The following is a 15,132-nucleotide window of genomic DNA, read 5'->3' as shown; positions in this document are numbered from 1 at the left end:
CCATGGAGTCCCATTTTGCGGTATGAAACACCCCCCCCCCCACAAGAATAGGACCCCTTTTCGACCATAGGCACTCCAACACAAGACTATTTCCTCCGTTTTGCTGTACGACACACCCCTCCTGATCAACAGGATCCCATTTCGACCGTAGCCGGTCGAACAGAAGGCCGTTTCCTCCATACTACGGTATGCCAGACCCCGTTTCGGCTGTTCCGTCCAAGCCGTTGGCACTCGAGGAACACGAAGCATTACGTTGCCTCCTGATGAACATGATGCAATTTCTCCGTTCCGACCCAACAGGTTGGCTTCCGATGAACGGGACGCCGTCGCTACCGTCATTGCCTCTCCATGTACACGAGCCCTTGTTGTATGTATGCGCAAGTACGTGTTCGAGACCCTGCCTGTATGTATGTATGTGGCCATATTTTTTGGCATCTGGTTGTACGTACGTGTACACAGTTTTGACTGGACTGCCTGAACTGCTACGTCGAGGGCTCTAGTACTACACATGTCGCTGCTTGCTCGGCCACGGTTCATCGTTGCAAAGAGATAGATCGACCAGTATGTACGTACACGTTCGCGACAAGACAGACCACCTTACGTACGGATCAACCAGGTGGGTCCCAGCTATTATGGAGGATAAGGAGGCACTTCCTTACGTGCAAAGATATAACTGATGGGTCCCAGCTGTTATGGGGAGAATCATTTTTTGCCCATAATATGGACGCACTTCCTTGCGTGCGAAGATGTAGGTGGTGGGTCCCAGTTATCTGGGGGAAACGTTTTTCTCGCAAATTACAGAGTCCCTTCTGGTGGGTCCCTGCTATCAGGTGGAGGAATAATTATTTTATGCATAATAAGGAGGCACTTCCTTGCTACGGCCGTGGACCCAGCTATCAGCCTCTCCCAGTACAGTCCTCTTTTGATGGAAGTCGTTCCTTGACCATGTTGACCACGCCGTGCTATGAGCACCAAGGCAGTGGACGACGGTGAGGCCTCGGAAGGGTACGATGCAGAGACGGGGAAGACGTGGAAGTGGATGCCCGGGTGGAGAGAGGTACAAGGGTTGACTGTTTCGGCTATGGTGTGAGGCTGCCGTCGCCGCAGAATAACAGGGGTTGTGGGTGAGTAGAGGGATGGCCTCGCCAGCAGTTGGAGTAGGATGGGGCGGTGAGGCCTGCGGGGCAGCACAGCCGGCCATGGGAGACAGGAGCAGGCGGCACGACTCGTGATGGTTTGGGCAGCTGGAGGAAGAAGACCAGAGGTTCAAGAAGCACGACGGCCGTTGGATGGACATCGTACGGTCACCGCAGCTAGAATCGTTTATATTGACTAAGTTGACAAAGCCCTACATCCATGTCAACTTAGTAGGCCCACAAGTCAGCCTCCAAATATGGTGGGTCCCACCTAGTAGTGGGGGTATTCATTTTTTTGTGCGTAATAAGGACGCACTTCCTTGCTTGTGAAGATATAGCTGATGGGTATGAGCTGTCAGCAGGGGGAATGTTTTTTTCGCGAAATACAGACGCCCTTCCGGTGGGTCCCTGCTGTCAGGTGGAGGAATCATTATTTCGCGCGTAATAAGGAGGCACTTTCTACTCGCAAAAAAGGAGGCACTTCCTTGCGTGCGGCCGTGGACCCAACTGTCAGCCTCTCCACATACAGTCCTCTTCTGATTGATGTCATTCATTAACCACGCCGTGTCGATAGCACCAAGGCTGTGGATGACGGCGAGGCCAAATAAGGGAATGACCCAGAGCCGAGGAAGACTCGGCAGTTGTTTCCCACGCGGAGTGGGTAAGAGGGTTTCCTGGTTCGGCCGTAGTGTGAGGCTGCCATCGGCGGAGAATAAAAGGAGGTGTGGGTGAGTAGAGGGATGGCCAGACCACGGATATGAGTAGGGTGGGGCCATGCGGCCTGCCCGGTAGCACAGCCGGCCATGGGAGCCGGGAGTAGGCGGTTCCGTCGGCTCTGGTTTTAGGGAAAACCAGTGGTAAAAAATCATCGTTGGGAAGGAAAACAAAAAAAATAAGGATGTAAATATGAAAAGGGAACTTTATGCATTTTCAGTATAATAATACATGTATATGAACTAGTAACACTATTGGTAGAGATTAGAAAACGGAAGTAGGACATGGAGTTTTAAGAGGAAAATAGAACTGGGCTATGTGTTTTCTGCCTGAGGGTGTTCTAAGAGAAAATATAATTAAGGCTGGCAGGCAAGAGGCTAGTTGATACCTGCTAGAACTTTGTGCCCCATTGTCGTCATGGGCTAGGCTTGTTAAAAACAAAACCAAGCCTGGGCAGTCTACAACCCAGTTGAAACTTGCTCGACCTCAAAAAACAATATTTCCGCTGGATCCCAGTTATTAGTTTGTACTTGTACAATTCTCTCGTTTATTGACTGCATTGAAAATTTCATGGGTGTCTCAGACATCAGCATTATTTTTTCATCATGATAATAACTGCATGCACTTGCTTGCGTACGACCATGGATCTGCTGGTTCCCTACGTTCAGGCTTTGTATGGACAGCCGTCTTGTGGTTCCACTTACGAATTTCATGCAAATCGAATGGTTTTCAGTGAAATCGGACTAAATTCATTGCATTTTACATATTTATTTTTATTATGGAATATTTTACATATTTCAACTAATAATTACTGACTAGGTCTTTTTTAGTCCATGGGATGCGCTTCACGCGATCGACGTCGCAACACTTAACTATTCTGGAAGGCCCAAATCCATCGCTCCTCTCTTTTAATAATTTGCAGCTGGGCTTGGCATGCCACAACCCACTTCCGACGTGTTGCGTCCATCTATTAGCCCATGAAACCGGATAGATCCCGTGCGTACTTTGAAGATGTAAAAAATTTGAGAACTGGGAATTCGAACGGCAGGTGCTTATGCTACCCATCAAATAAAAATCAGTTGCCTCAAAATTCGTTTGAAACAAATGATTCAAATTTATATCCACATCGACCCTCGGCATGATGGTTGGAAGCAAATGCAAGTTCATACTGAAAGATCCTTAACAACAATACCAACTTGCAGACGACCAGGTAGTACAACTATACCAATACTAAACTAACTTATAATCTTTTTAGTCCTAGCCCTAGTGTTGGTCAGGTAGAAAACATTACAAACGACCAACTCCGCTCCTTCTCTTGCTCGAGGTCCCCGAGGTGGTACTGGTGCATCACCCAGTTGGTACTCTGCTGGTCGAAGTTCTTGTTGGTGTACAACACCAAAACCTTTTTGTTGCCCGTCTGTCGGCTGTTGCCCATCACCAGCAAGGTATTGTCGGTCTTGTGCCACATCGCGTGCATTCCGCACTCCGACTGTAGCTTGCAACGCGTTCGTGTGCCCCTTTCGAATGCCCTAGAATTGCGCTGGAAGAAATGCTTGCTTAGGCCACTCAGTGTGATACCTGTAGTATTGGCGAGTACAAGCTTTACGGTACGTAGTTGGAATTTTCATAACATCTTTGGCATGTTGCAGTCACTTGCTTCACTTTTTATTAACTTTCAAATTGTAATTGCTTCACTAGGTCTGTGTTTCAAAATAAAAATAGAGGTATAAACAAAGAAATATGGTTGTGCAAGTAGATGGTCGATTGGTGTCTCACCTGGAAGTTTCTCGAGATGGGTGTAGCATATGCCGTGCTCGCTGTCGATGGTTGGTATGAACAAATCGATGAGAGGGTGAGATCTCACACTGTCAGCACTCACTTTGGCCTCAAGGTGCTCGATCAGCTCCTGATCCGCGGGATCGAACTTGACACCAGCCGGTAGCATCGGCCACTCCTTCTTGGACTTGCATCGATTAGTTCCAGTTAAATGGTACTCAATGTATGATCAATCAACTGTTTTAAGTAGATTATGAAAGATTTCGACAGATAAGTGGTACTCCAAATCTGAAGTCCACAATACCCGAACAAATTGGGGTATCGGCTTCATTACTACATGTAGACTCTAAAGACTTGAAAAAACCCATAAAGATCGAAATCATCATACAGGGCGACGGGACAAATACTCACAGGAGCAGCCTCGCAAGATCCTTCCTTCATCTGGCTAGCTTGAAGAGAATCCTTGTTGAGATCAATTTTTTCAGCGTCTTCCTTTTGACTACTTGCAATGAAGTAAAGCAACTCCAGTAGCTCATCACTCATCGTACCAATGGATCGGAACAAGGCGGAGGATGGGAGGCAGGAAGAGCGGGAGAGAATGGGAGAGTGATTTTGTAGAGAATTGGAGAGTGATTTTGTAGAGAATGGGAGAGTGTTGTTGTACTACGAGAGGGGCGAGGCTCACTTTGGTGAACCGAACACGACACCAGGACTCTTGTGTCACTTCACACCCAACGTGTTGTCATGTCAATTAAATGTGAGGACATGATGAATAATTTGAAGGATGTATACTAGTACTATTGTAGTACTTGCTAGTCATATTTAGTGTCACATTTTAACCATAGGTTTAACTAACAAAATGTCAATGCATGTCACCGAAAATTATACCATTGGAAACTATGTTGAAATATGAATCCAATGATATAATTTTTTTGTGACATGCATTAACATTTAGTTAGTTAAATTTATGGTCAAAATGTGACACAAATTATGAAGGGGGCCAAAAAACAGGAGGGAGGTAGTAGTACGAGTAGCGCAATATACAGTATAGAGGACTACTAGTACTAGTATAAATTTAGAAATGGAGTACGAAGTTAGAAGGCTGTGCGAGCGACTTTGTAGGCTACATGAGTAATACAAATTATAATTCCCATTGGACAACACATTCACCAACAAGTACGCACTTGAAGCCTAATTGATATATATGGCTTCTGCACAGCATCTCCATCATCATTATCAGTACATGCTACGCAGGTGAGTTAGGATGCACTTGATCCCCGAAAGGTACCTATCCTTCAAACTAACTACAATACATAATATCAAACAGAAGAGGGTCATGCTACAACAGCTGGATACATGTCTCAGTCTAGATATCTATACGAATCAAGTTGTGCATATTTGTTGTTGGCATGAACCACATTGCAGCATGTTGGGTTTGCAAAAGCCTTTCACACACTGAAGATCATCTGGCAACAAGCTGTGTCGACGAACCTCTAGATATGGTGATTCATGAAACCCATGGTACGATGCGTAAACATAGTTACCCCTAGAGAATGGAAGTTTCATAGCACGGTAATCATCTATAGGGACCCCGACTCATAAGTCGTGATCACCGAATGCACGTGTATGGTGATCCTAGAGATCAATGCTCACTGAACACACAAAAGCTAAATAACAAGAGTCTTATATCCATACATACTGTCTTACACAAATTATGACCATTATGGTCAAGTCTTACATAGATAAAGCCTTAAAGGCTGAACATCAAATAAAACATAAGAAGCGGAAATCTTCGTTGATAAGTAGAACCCATGACATCTGCCTTAACCCTACATGTATTCTAACTGGGAAGCATCCTAGTTCGCATGTTCATCACCAAAGAACTCTTCCTCGAACTCATGTTCTTCCATGCATGGCCAATTAAATAACCAGTGGCAAGCCAATGAGTACTTTGGATGTACTCGCAAGCAACCCATGTTTTTGGATCAAGGTAACAGTGTGTGATGTAACAACAAGTAGGCAGCCTATCATCAAGCTAGATGGAAATTTAACGACATGTCCTTTTAACTTGTGAAACATGCATCAATGGACTCTGGTAACCAAGTGAACAGGTTACAGATATCAACATAAATAGAGTTTAGAACAACTCTAGCTTAATCAACATGTCAAGTCTTTACTTGACCCATGCAACTAACATATACCAAGTTTGTAAAGTTTTGGACATAGTTTAAGTAGCACCACCCAACTGTCCTTGACCGCAGACACGGCTATTCGAATAGTCTGACGCTCTGCAGAGGTTGTGCACTTTACCAACAAGAATCGGGAAGATTTCGTGTCATTCACGATCCCGCAGTACCTCAAGTACTGTAACGCCCGGATAATTATGCTACAGTGAAACTCCACTAATGATGCCACGTCACCTCCATTACTGTTGTTAATCTTTCGTTAGACCAAAACTGATTCAAAAATCTATTCAAAATATGTCAAACACCAAAAGTTTTCAAACCTTGAAAACTAAAATGTTCGACGGGTGCCAAATATTGCACTAGTAATTATTGTGGAGAAAACTATTTTTTAGAAAGTGCCTAAATATTTTAAAATGAAATAAAACATAAAAGAAAATAAATAAAAAGAAAAGGTGAAAATAAAACGAAAGGAGAAAAGAAACCCCCCCAAACCCCCCTGGGACAACTGGCCCAGCTAGCCAACAGTCAAATCGGCCTAGCCGGGTCGGCCCACTCCCCCTCCCCCCTGTTCCCCTAGTCGCCTCCTTCCCCGTGCCATGTTCCCCCGACCGCACCATGAACAGGAGGAACAGGGGCACGTCCCCGTCGCACCACTTCGCCGACCCCGCCGAGGTGATAAGATCGCCAGCGCCGCGCCTCCTCTGTTCTCCTCCCCACTCCACACCGCGCTCTCCTCCCAGATCTTCGCATGTCCATCCCCCCTCGTTCCCCACCACATCCGAATGCTGCCATGGACCCGCCGCCGTGAAACGCACGGCCACAGCCATCGCCTCGCCTCGCCAATGTGTCCGTCATCTCCGCCATCGTCTTCCTCGTCCACCGGTGGCTGCAGCTGGAGCTCGGAGGCGCTGCTGAAACGGTCCCCTTCTTCCACATCTCCGGTCGCCGCCGTTCTTCACCAACTCCAGCGACGCCCCCTGCAACTACTAAACCCCCAAGGGCCTTTCGTGTGTGCTGCTCGGTGAGCTCCACCCCTCCCGCTCTCCGTTTAATCTCTCGCATGCCCTAGCTAGCTACCGCCGACGCGCCCGAACGCAGCGCCGCGGAGCTCGTCGCCGACGAGTCTCTGGTGACCAAATGGTCATGGGCGTGTTTCCGTTGAACTCGCTGCGTCAAGTAGGGCCCGACTAGCCCTCTCATTTTCCCAATAGTGCGCGACATCGCCGTTCCCTCTCACGGCCGAACTCCGGCGTCTGCCTCTCTACTCGCTGTCGCCGCTCCGGTGCACCTCCGGCCACGCTACCGCCACCACTAGATGCGGCTCACCGCACTCGTTCGAACGCCACCTCCCGCGCTCGAAACAGACCACCACATCGGATTTCCAACCACCCCCCGAACCGTGCTGCCGCGATTTGCCTTGCCGGCGTGCCGTCCACCGACGTGGCTAGGCGGGCCCCACCACTGGGTCACTGCCTGGTGGTCCCAGGGGCCTGGCTGGCCCAGTTGACCATGGTCAACTTGCTGACTGGGTTGGTCCCAGCAGCTGACCAGTGGCCCCTGCCCTATAAGCTAATTAAATTAGTTAAATTAATTAATCTTGGCTAATTAGTCACTAACTAATGGGGCCCACACTTAGTTAAACATTATTAGTTTAAACAAATACTATTCCAACTCTGACTCAATGACAGGTGGGTCCCACTGGACACACAAGTCAGTTTTGACTCTAGTCAACCGCACTGTTGACTGCTGACATCACACATACGTCATGCTGATGTCATCCCATACCTTTATGGATAATGTTGGTTTAAATTAATTAAATAAATTCCAAAAAATGATTAAAACTTTAGAAAACCATAGAAAATAAACCGTAGCTCGGATGAAAATACTTTCTTCATAAAAGTTACTCAGAACAACGAGACGAATACGGATACGCAGATCGTTCGTTCACCACACACACCTAACATGTCGAACACGCACCTTTCCCCCTCCGGTTCATCTATATGAAAACGCGAAACACCAGGAATACTTTCCCGGATGTTTTCCCCCTTCGCCGATATCACCTACTACCGCGATTGGGCACCCCTAGCAACGCTCATTGTCATGTCATGCATCGTCATGCTTATGTTTGCACTATATTTACTGTTTCTTCCCCTTCTTCTCTCCGGTAGACTACCATACTGACGCCGCTACTACCTAGTACGACTACGATGTTGATGACCCCTCCTCGGCTGAGCTTCCAGGCAAGCCCCTCTGATCACCAGATATCGCCTATTCTTCTCTCTACTGCTTGCATTAGAGTAGTGTAGCATGTTACTGTTCGGTTACTCCTATTCTGTTGCATAGCCTGTCATTGTTGCTACAGTCATTGATACCTTACCCGCAATCCTAAATGCTTAGTATAGGATGCTAGTTTATCATCATTGGCCCTACATTCTTATCAGTCTGCTTTGCTATACTATCGGGCCGTGATCACTCGGGAGGTGATCACGGGTATATACTATATAGATGGTGACAAAAGTAGGGTCGGCTCGTTGAGTACCCACGAGTGATTCACGGGTTGGGGGCTGAAAGGACATTTGTCCCAACGGCCCTTGATGACCCACAAGTATAGGGGATCTATTGTAGTCCTTTCGATAAGTAAGAGTGTCGAACCCAACGAGGAGCAAAAGGAAATGATAAGCGGTTTTCAGCAAGGTATTCTCTGCAAGTACTGAAATAAGTGGTAACAGATAGTTTTGTGATAAGATAAATTGTAACGAGCAACAAGTAAAAAGAGTAAATAAAGTGCAGCAAGGTGGCCCAATCCTTTTTGTAGTAATGGACAAGCCTGGACAAACACTTATAATAGGAAAAGCACTCCCGAGGACACATGGGAATATCGTCAAGCTAGTTTTCATCACGCTCGTATGATTCGCGTTCGGTACTTTGATAATTTGATATGTGGGTGGACCGGTGCTTGGGTGTTGTTCTTACTTGAACAAGCATCCCACTTATGATTAACCTCTATTGCAAGCATCCGCAACTACAACAAAAGTATTAAGGTAAACCTAACCATAGCATGAAACATATGGATCCAAATCAGCCCTTTACGAAGCAACGCATAAACTAGGGTTTAAGCTTCTATCACTCTAGCAACCCATCATCTACTTATTGCTTCCCAATGCCTTCCTCTAGGCCCAAATAATGGTGAAGTGTTATGTAGTCGACGTTCACATAACACCACTAGAGGCTAGACAACATACATCTTATCAAAATATCGAACAAATACCAGATTCACATGACTACTAATAGCAAGACTTCTCCCTTGTCCTCAGGAACAAACGTAACTACTCACAAAGCATATTCATGTTCATAATCAGAGGGGTAATAATATGCATAAAGGATCTGAACATATGATCTTCCACCAAATAAACCAACTAGCATCAACTACAAGGAGTAATCAACACTACTAGCAACCTACTAGCACCAATCCAGGACATGGAGACAAGAATTGGATACAAGAGATGAACTAGGGTTTGGAGATGAGATGGTGCTGTTGAAGATGCTGATGGAGATTGCCCTCTCCAGATGAGAGGAGCGTTGGTGATGACGATGGTGATGATTTCCCCCTCCCGGAGGGAAGTGTCCCCGGAAGAACAGCTCTGCCGGAGCCCTAGATTGGTTCCGCCAAGGTTCCGCCTCGTGGCGGCGGAGTCTCATCCCAAAAGGTTGCCTTCTATTTTTTTCTCATCGAAAGACTTCATATAGGAGAAGATGGGCGTCGAAGAGCCACCAGGGGGGCCACGAGGTAGGGGGCGCACCCCAGGGGGGGCGCCCCCCACCCTCGTGAGCAGGGTGTGGCCCCCCTGGCCTTCATCTTTGGCGATGATTTTTCTTTATTTATTTATGATATTCCGTGGAGTTTCAGGACTTTTGGAGTTGCACAGAATAGGTCTCCAATATTTGCTCCTTTTCCAGCGCAGAATTCCAGCTGCCGGCATTCTCCCTCTTTATGTAAACCTTGTAAAATAAGAGAGAATAGCCATAAGTATTGTAACATAACATGAAATAACAGCCCATAATGCAATAAATATTGATATAAAAACATGATGCAAAATGGACGTATCAGCCCTCTGTGTGGATCTCTGTGGCGGAGCGACAGGGCAGGTTGAGACCACCTAGGCGAGAGGTGGGCGTGGCCCTGGTCCGCGTTCGCGGTTTCTTTATAATAACACGCTTAACGAGATCTTGGTATTTGATCTGAGTTTGGCCACTGGCCTATACGCACTAACCAACTACGCGGGAACAGTTATGGGCACTCGACGTCGCGCTATCAGCCGAAGACTTCGTGAAGTCAGCGACTGAGCGGCGGGCGCCGGAATGGAATGGAACGCCTGCTCTTGTATTAGGGAGGTTAGGTCTGCTTCCGGACGGGTTCGCAACATGCAGGTGTGCAAAGGGCGATTGGCCCAGACCCCTGCGCCAGAGGATTTAGACAGGCGTGCTGATCTCTCTGTTGTGCCTAGGTGGGGCTGCGACATGTTGATCTTCCGAGGCCGGGCATGACCCAGGAAAGTGTGTTCGGCCAAATGGGATCGAGCGTGTTGGGTTATGTGGTGCACCCCTGCAGGGAAGTATATCTATTCGAATAGTCATGTCCCTCGATAAAAGGACGACCCGGAGTTGTACCTTGACCTTATGACAACTAGAACCGGAAACTTAATAAAACACACCTAGACAAGTTCCATAGATAACCCGGTGATCGCTTTTCCACAGGGCGACGAGGGGAGGATCGCCTGGTAGGATTATGCTATGCGATGCTACTTGGAGGACTTCAATCTACTCTCTTCTACATGTTGTAAGACGGAGGATGCCAGAAGCGTAGTCTTTGATAGGACTAGCTATCCCCCTCTTATTCTGGCATTCTGCAGTTTAGTCCATCGATATTGCCTCTTAACACATATACCCATGCATATGTAGTGTAGATCCTTGCTTGCGAGTACTTTGGATGAGTACTCACGGTTGCTTTGCTCCCTCTTTCCCCCTCTTTCCTTTTCTTCTCGGATGCCGCAACCAGACGTTGGAGATAGGATCCAGACGCCACCATCGACGACGACTCCTACGACACTGGAGGTGCCTACTACTACGTGCAAGCCGCTGACGACGACCAGGAGTAGCTAGGAGGATGCCAGGCAAGAGGCATGCGCCTCTTTCGATCTGTATCCCAGTTTGTGCTAGCCATCTTATGGCAACTTGTTTAACCTATGTCTATACTCAGATATTGTTGCTTCCGCTGACTCGTTTATGTCGAGCACTTGTATTCGAGCCCTCGAGGCCCCTGGCTTGTAATATGATGCTTGTATGACTTATTTTCTTTTACTTTTAGAGTTATGTTGTGATATCTTCCCGTGAGTCCCTGGTCTTGATCGTACATGTTTGCGTGCATGATTAGTGTATGATTGAATCGGGGGCGTCACAAGTTGGTATCAGAGCCAACTGCCTGTAGGAATCCCCCTTCCACACTCCTTGGCCGAAGTCGAGTCTAGTCACTACAAAACTTTTACTAACATGGCTGTGTGTCTTACGGTCCCACGTCGCCATTGGGTGGTACTAGGATCTTTTACTCCTCGATCTTTACTCTGGGACTCTGAACTCTCTTCTACTCGGGTTAAACGAATTTACTAACTCTAACATTAGGATCCCGTTACTGTGTTCACCGCAAAGTTGGATAAGCCATAGTTATTCTGTAGTATAGTATTTTGAATAGTACCCACATTGTCATTTGACTCCACTGAAACATCTTTGTTTTCAGATGGAACCCACGAGGCAGGTCGTGCTGCCACATGGCGGCCATTGGTGCCTCAGGATCACCTGTTGTGCTAGCTGAGATGATGACCTATCTGGGTTATGGCTGGCACCCTGAGTACACCGTGTACGAGGAGTTCCAGAACTTTAACCAGGAGCAGTACCGTGCCATCGTCCACCTCTACTCTCGGGAGTATGACTCCACTACTGTGCTGCACACCACTCATGGTGTTGGAGTGACCATCGAGATGGCAGTCCATGATGCTTCTTATGCTGCTCTGACACGTCTTCGTGGAGAGTATCGAGCGTTGGGCATTTCCCCTTTCAGGCACATTCCTATACGAGCGGAGGGATTCTACACTGCTGCCTACTCCACCGTCACCCGAGAGGCCTTCCACCATCAGAACCTGGTTCTGCATGCTGATGGGCTGGACCGAGCTAACCGAGCTCTTCGCCACGAGTTGTACACCACTCGTCAGCACCTTTACAGGGCTCTGATGCTGTTGCACCCCTTTGTCCGATCTAGACAGCTACCGCGTACTGCGATCTACCCAGCCAGGACCGTGATGCCCCACGGTGTCGGTTGGCCAGAGGTGGGAGGCTACTCTCCCGCACTTGGTCCTCTTCTGCCGCCTGAGCGTGGGGTTCTACACCAGAGTATCTGCGGCCCCCAGGCCGCTGACATGGACTATACGTTGCCTCACTACCAGTTTTTAGGCTACGACTACCTCCACAGTACCTCCTGGGACTGATGTAGTCTTGCGCATTAGTATTAGATGCATTCGCCGCGAGCCTGCGTGCCGCCTATGATGACTTAGTCTATGTACTGAACTCTGTGTACTGAACTCTATGTCCGACCCCTTTTGTAAGTTATGCTGACTACTATGTAGTATCTATCGTGCTCCTTTCATTATGCATGTTTCATCGTGAATGATTCTTGTCTATACAAATTTCTCAATGTTGAACTACCCCTGTTGTATATTAGCAGGATGGTTAGACCAGGTGGTCATGGTCATGGCAGCAACGCCCCACCACCGCCTGAGTACATGGCTGGTATGGTCCAACAACTCGAGATGAATCGCCAGTTCATGGAGAATATGATGGCTCAGTTCCCTCACCAAAATATGAACCAGCAGCCAGCCAATGTGACTCTGTAGGATTTCATGCGACTGAACCCAACCGTGTACCGCAACTCAACTCAGCCGCTGGATGCTGAGGACTAGTTCCGTGACATCACCTATGAGATGGAGTCTGCTGATGTAGCCCCTGCCCGCTATGTCACCTTTGCTTCCTCTTTCTGAAGGGACCCGCAGCTCAATGGTGGGACAGCCACAAGCATACTCTGCCAGTAGGAACAATCATCACCTGGCCAGATTTCCAAGCTGCTTTCCGTGCCCGTTTCATTGCTCAGGGAATCATGGACCAGAAGAAGCGTGAGTTCCGCAACCTCACCAAGGGCAACAAAACTGTGGAAGCTTATCAGTGGGAGTTTCTAGACTTATCCCGCTATGCTGAAGAAGACATTGCAACTGATGCTCGCAGATAGGAGAAGTTCCGTGATGGACTTCAAGCTGACATCAAGCTCACACTTCTAGTGCATGACTTTGCCGATTTCGCCACCTTGGTGAACAAGGCCATCAATGTCGAGACTGGTCTGCAGGAACACCAGAGCTCTCAGAGGCGCAACCGTGACACGGGCTCATCTTCGCGGCCTCCCTCGCACAAGCGAAGGATATGGATTCCCAACAGCATGTACCAGCCAACTGGACCTGCTCCAAGACAGTCCTATGTTGCACCTCGTCTGCCTCCTCCACCACCTAGGCAGCCAAGGCTCCCAGCACCACCACCCCGAGCTCCTGCTCCCACTCCCAATAATGCTTTGTGCTTCAGGTGTGGTCAACCAGGACACCGTGCTAAGGTATGCAACCAGAACCAGAACCAGAATCAACTGGCCCTTCCAACAATTGGCCGTGGAAGCAACCAGCCCCACAACAACAATGCCAAGTCTTATGGTCGTATTCATGCCAACCATGTTGATCTGAACGAAGCTCAAGACCAGCCTGCTACTGTGATGGGTATACTCCTCGTAAATTCAGTACCAGCATCCTTTTTATTTGATACAGGAGCATTGCATTCATTCATATCAGCTGAGTTTGCATTCATGCATGGCATTAAATACAAGGAGATGAACACTCCGCTAGTGGTACACACCCTTGCGGGCCAATATCAAACCTCTATGGTTAGTCACGACGTTCCCGTTGAAATTCAAGGACTGCAATTCCTTGTCTCTCCCATCGTGCTAAAGTCCTGTAGCATTGATCTCATTCTGGGAATGGATTGGTTGAAAGCGCATACTGCTTCTATAGTTTGCGCCACTAAGACCGTCCATCTGCTACACCCTTCCGATGAAATAATAAGCTACAATGCTCGTCTGGTTTAGAATGCCGAGGCAAGGCTTTATGCATTGAACGCATTGAACGATGCACCCCTCAAGGGCATTGAAAACATTCCCGTGTTCGTGAATTCCAAGACGTCTTTCCTGAAGAACTTCCAGGGATTCCCCCTGCTAGAGCTGTCGAATTCATCATCGACTTAAAACCAGGCACCACTCCTATAGCCAAACGACCTTACAAGATGCCGCAACATGAACTCATTGAGCTTACGGAGGAAATCGATAAATCTCTACGAAGTGGTTTAATTCGCCCAAGTTGCTCTCCTTGGGGAGCACCTTCTCTCTTTGTCAAGAAGAAGGATGGGACAAACCGATTGGTCCAAGACTACCGTCCTATTAACCAAGCTACCATTCAGAACAAATATCCTCTTCCTCGGATCAATGACCTATATGATCAACTGGCTGGTTTGTCAGTGTTCTCTAAACTCGACTTGAGGTTGGGTTACTGTCGGTGTCAAAACTGGTGGATCTCGGGTAGGGGGTCCCAATCTGTGCGCCTGGGCTGATGGTAACAGGAAGCAATGGACACAATGTTTACCCAGGTTCGGGCCCTCTCGATGGAGGTAAAACCCTACTTCCTGCTTGATTAATATTGAAGATATGAGTAGTACAAGAGTAGATCTACCACGAGATCGTAGAGGCTAAACCCTAAGAGCTAGCCTATGATGGTATGATTGTAATTGTGATCGGCCTTCTAATGACCAACCTCTCCGGTTTATATAGACACCGGAGAGGGCTAGGGTTTACATGGAGTCAGTTACAGGGAAGGAAACACAATATCAGGATCGCCAAGCTTGTCTTCCACGCAAAGGAGAGTCCCATACGGACAGGGCCGAAGTCTTGAGTCTTGTATCTTCACGCTTTAATAGTCCGGACGATGTATATAGTCCGGCTGTCCGGATACCCCCTAATCCAGGACTCCCTCAGTAGCCCCTGAACTAGGCTTCAATGACGATGAGTCCGGCGCGCAGTCTTGTCTTCGACATTGCAAGGCGGGTTCCTTCTCCGAATACTCCAAAGTACCTGTTACGACAAATAGTGTCCAGCATCCCATCAATGTGGTACTCCTCAGCTTCAGTGTCTC

At 47.8% G+C, this 15,132-nt stretch overlaps 1 pseudogene; it reads right to left on the bottom strand.

Annotated features, from left to right (window-relative positions):
• Nucleotides 1-3,085: 3,085 nt before the first annotated feature.
• On the bottom strand, nt 3,086-4,169 carry LOC123067499 (NAC domain-containing protein 75-like; annotated as a pseudogene).
• Between the last annotated feature and the right edge of the window lie 10,963 nt (nt 4,170-15,132).

Source organism: Triticum aestivum, chromosome 3B (assembly GCF_018294505.1).
Source record: "Triticum aestivum cultivar Chinese Spring chromosome 3B, IWGSC CS RefSeq v2.1, whole genome shotgun sequence".
Classification (NCBI taxonomy): Eukaryota; Viridiplantae; Streptophyta; class Magnoliopsida; order Poales; family Poaceae; genus Triticum; species Triticum aestivum.
This window is presented reverse-complemented; position numbering and strand designations above follow the sequence as displayed.